We start from the raw sequence: 4,872 nt of genomic DNA on the forward strand, positions 1-4,872 counted from the left end.
ATGATCAATTATGTTGAACTTACCTTGTCTTAGTAGATCAAGGTTGATTCCAAAAGGCTAGTGCTGGAAAATGCTATCCACATCAAAAGAAAAAAACAACAACTATGGATTCTGAAAGCAGACCAAAGTATAGTATTTAAATATGTTTTGCATTTAATATTTAAAACAAGTTTGGGGTTTTTGGTTGTGTTTTTTCCCCTTATTTCTGATTTTTTTATAACATGACCAATATGTAAATATGAGAAACATTACTATACACAAACAATTTATGTCAGATAATTCTCTATCATGTGGAGGGAGGAGAAATGGGAAGGAGTCAGAAAAAGTGTGTACTCAAAAGCTTGCCAAGAGATGAATTTTGAAAAATATCCTTGCATGTAATTGAAAATAAATGATATAAAAGCACATTAAAAAAAACAGCTTCTATATGTGCTGCTTTAAGTAATTTGAATAAAATACAAAAAATAAAATACTATTAAGAGAAAATCGCATGATTCTATCAAAAGATGAAGAAAGATCTTTAGATAAAATACAATATCTGTTCTTATTAAAAACACTAGAAAGCATAGCTATAAATTTTGAGTATCTTAAAATAAAAGTAGTATATAACTAAACCCTTCTTATATCACTGTTTTGTTGTGGTATAGTGGCTTGGCTAGCTCAGAGAAGCTATGAGTTATGAAATGCAAGGTTACCCAAAATGGAAAAGACATAAGAGAGAGAACTGAGGAAAGATGATCCATTGGAGAGGGAAGCGAAAATCTATTTCAATATCATTGCAAAGAAAACTTCACGGACAATATTAAAATGATAAAAATAACTTTGGAAAAATAAGTTCCTTAATATAAGAAGATGTCCAATATACACTTCGGAAAGAGCGGAGAAAAAAGTCAATTTAATTCTTATATAGCTGTGCCAAAACTAAAAGGAAGATCAGCTCTAGGTCTGTCTAATGATGAGAAAAGGAAAATTTAGTGCTGTAAAGGACAACATTGCACAGGATCCTGGAATATAAGATTTATAAACCAATGTAAACGGAGAGGTCAAATCAAAGATGGAAAGATTGTCATCTTATATCTTACAAGTCAGTGAATAGGAATGAAAGAGCAAAAATATTTCAGAAGAAATGAATAGACCTCATAATAAAAGGGTGAGAAAACAGTACTATAAAAAATAATGGATTTTTATTTGTTAATTCAATGCAAACTATTCTTTTGAAAGGTCTATGTTCCAAATATTAACACTAAAGTGGCCAAAATTGAACTTCTATAAAGAACTTCTGTTTTTTATAAAAATTGCCCCAAAATAAAACATCACATTCATAATAATGGTTTGGAAAGCAGAAGGAAGAAATCAAAAGGTAGTTGGAATAATGAGCAAGTTTGACCATAGAGTACAAAATTAAGCAGGGCAGAGGATAATAGAGATAAGGTACCAGTCACAAAATACTCTTTTCAACAATCCAAAAGATGGCACAATAAGTGGACATCACCAGATAATATCAAAATATACTTTGCAGACAAAAATGAAGAAATTCTCTAAACTCAGTTAAAACAAATCTGGATCAGACTGAGGCTTAGAACATGACCTTGCTACTGCAGAATTAAGATTTAAATTGAAGCAAGCAGAAAAATAATTAAACCATATATGTTTGATCTAGATAATACCCCTTATAAATATGATTTAGAAATAATAAATACAACGTATTAGATCTGGTAGAGTGCCATAAAAAAATGTGCCCAGAAGTTCACAATAGTGTATAGGAGGCAGCAGCAATAACAAAAACAAAAGCAAAAATATTCCACAGAAAAAGAGAATCAAGAAAGCAAAATGACTCTCTGATGAGGATTTACAAATATTTGAAGAAAGAAAGAAGCAAAATGTAAGGAGAAAGGGATGCATATACTTTACTGATGCAAAATACCAGATAATATTGAGGAAAGATAATAAGCAATAAACAGAAAAATGGAAAATAGAATGTGAAATCTCTTAAGAAAATTAGAGATGTCAAGGTAATGTTTCACACAAAAATAGGCATGACAAAAGCCAAAAGTGGTAGGAGATTAAGAGAAGTAGAAAAAGAGATTGAGAAAATGTATCATGTAGGTAATGAAGAATTATAAAGAGAAATCTTAATATCAGTGATCACCATGAAGGTATGATTACTGAATTGGAAAGAAACATTCTAGACAATGAAGTCAAATAACTCTTAGGAAACAGTGTCAATAATAAGCCTAATGAAGATGATGAGTTTCCAGCTTAGCTATTTAAATTTCTAAAATATGACAATGTTGCATTCAGTATGCCAACCAATTTGGAAAACATAATTGAATTTTGGCTACTGATTTTGAAGAAAATCAGCTTGCTTCCAAATCATAAAAATGAACACTGTGAACAGTGTTCAAATTACAGAAAAATTACACATATGTAACACATCAGCAAAGTTTTTATTATAAATTGTATAGTAGCCTTCAGCAATATATAAAAGTTATCAGAAGATTGGGTTGAATTTTTTTCTTTAGCTTTCGAAGTATTATTTTAAATCATCTATTTTCATACAATTAGAAAACCTAAATGCAAGAGCCATCAGTAGTCATGTTTCACTCTCCTCAAAATCGCTGTGAGATATTTGGGGTATATACAAAATATTTTTGTATGCAACAGTCATTTTTGTTAGCAAATAATTTGGAAATCTTTTGTGTTTTGCACAGCAGAGAACCAATAGAGTAATTATGACCTTTGAAGCCACTGGTCACTTTAGATGGTGCAGTGGGTAGAGCACCAGCCCTGAAGTCAGGAGGACCTGAGTTCAAATCCAGTCTCAGACACTAGCTGTGTAACCATGGACACGTCACCTAACCCCGGTTGTCTTGCATCCATCACCATCTCCAGGAGTCCCAATTCATATCTGGCCACTGGACTCAGATGGCTTAGAGAGAAGAGCTATGGTTAAGATAAAAAAAAAAATAAGAACCCACACTGATTAGGTGACAATAGATCACACTGTATTTGGGGGGTTGAAAATGGCAAGATTTTTAGAACTTTAAAAATGATCAGGTTTCCAGCTCTGAATATATAGCATCAAATACAAGAGCTAATGATCACATCTTTATTTTTTTAGGGTTTTTTTTTTGCAAGGCAGATGGGGTTAAGTGGCTTGCCCAAGGCCACACAGCCAGGTAATTATTAAATGTCTGAGGCCAGATTTGAACTCACTGCACCACCTAGTTGCCCCAATGATCACATCTTCTAAAGGTTTCAGACATGGCACTGAGTGACTGCTTTGGATAAATGGAGGTTTGGAAGTAAAAGAGACTGATATTTTAAGGAGAAAATTTCCCCAAATGACTAACTGCAAGCCCTTATTGATATCCACTTCAACATAGTTCAGAAGAGTTCCAACTCTTTTTAACTTTTCTCAGGCACAGATATTGTCGTATCACTCCTTCGCCCCAGAATACCCCCTCCCCAATCCAAGGTGCTTTCCTGCCAGTGGCAGGGGGGTGGGTGGCTGGTCTAGGTCTTGGGCGAGGCTGGGTCCCTGATGTTGAACCGCCGATTAGGTTTAGTGTCTTCTTGCATCAGCTCCTGCAGCTGGCCGATCTGCTCCTCGCCGAAGTCATGCAACTGCTCTTCGATGAGGCGGGCTCCCAGCTGTGCCCTCTCTGCCACCTTCGCCTGTTGGCCTAGCGCCGTGGCATACTTCTCCCACTCACCGAGGAAGCGCAGCGCCTCCTGGCGGCCAGCGTCGTTGTGCCTCCGGAACTCGACTTTCCCGTACTGGTCGCCGAGGGCGTGCAGGTCGGGCGGCAGCACGCGGTGCAGCGCCAGGAGCCGCCGGCACAGGGCCCGGATGCGGGACGCGTGCGGCCCGGATGCAGGACACGTGCAGCCTGGACGTGGGACACGTGCAGCCCGGACACGGGACACGTGCGGCCCCGCCGTCGCGGCCCGGCGGCTTCCCATTGGGTTGAATTTGGAAGAGGCAAATGAACTAGACACAAAATTGTCATAATTTGTTAGATTACAGGAAAAGCAAATGAATTATTGGGGGGGGGGGCTCTCATTGTGCCTCATTCACTACATGAAAGCTTTTGACTGTGTGAATCATAAGAAAATGTGATGTGTTTAAAGAAATGAAATCAATTTACTTAACAATTAGAAACAAAGAAGAAACAAGTTTAAGACTAGAGAAGGAATATGATGCCTGTGTATTGTAACTTAATGTATTTAACTCTATATTGAGTACATCATGTTAAGTTCCACATTGGACAAATCAAAAGCAAGGAATTAAAGTTACCAGGAAAAATAGCAGTATTCTCAGAAATACGCTGATAGCAGAAAAAGAAAAAAAAAAGAATACAGAAACATTTTGATTAGACTGAAAGACAAAAGGACAAAAATCAGTTTGAAGTTTAACCTGAAAAATTTAAAAAAAATATATAAGTACACTTAAAATTTTGGCAACTGATCATATTGCTTAATGAAAAATAGAGGGAGAAGAAATGGAATTTTTGTCAGATTTTAAATGTTTTTTCTAAAAGATCACTATAGGTGATGACTGCTGCAAAGCAAATAAAAAAAAAATCCTTGCTACTCAGAAAGAAAGTTATAGCAAACCCGGTTAGCATACTGAAAAACAGAAACAATACCTTGATCACAAAATTCATAACGTCAAAACTAAACTTTTTCAGTAGCAATGTATGACTGATAGCTAGATTATAAGAAAATTTGAGGGATGCAGAATTGACACTTTATAATTGGGGTGCAGAGGAGATTTTTAGAATCCTTTGAACAACAAATTAAATGACACTTCAAGGAATGAACTCAGATTATTAAATGGAAAGTCAAATGCTTAAGTTTAAATCCAGT

The 4,872-nt window shown here is 35.9% G+C and overlaps 1 pseudogene; it reads right to left on the bottom strand.

Moving 5' to 3' along the window:
• Positions 1 to 3,365: 3,365 nt before the first annotated feature.
• Positions 3,366 to 3,966, bottom strand: LOC141499103 (succinate dehydrogenase assembly factor 3, mitochondrial pseudogene; annotated as a pseudogene).
• Positions 3,967 to 4,872: the final 906 nt, after the last annotated feature.

Source organism: Macrotis lagotis, chromosome X (assembly GCF_037893015.1).
Source record: "Macrotis lagotis isolate mMagLag1 chromosome X, bilby.v1.9.chrom.fasta, whole genome shotgun sequence".
In the NCBI taxonomy this organism is placed as follows: domain Eukaryota; kingdom Metazoa; phylum Chordata; class Mammalia; order Peramelemorphia; family Peramelidae; genus Macrotis; species Macrotis lagotis.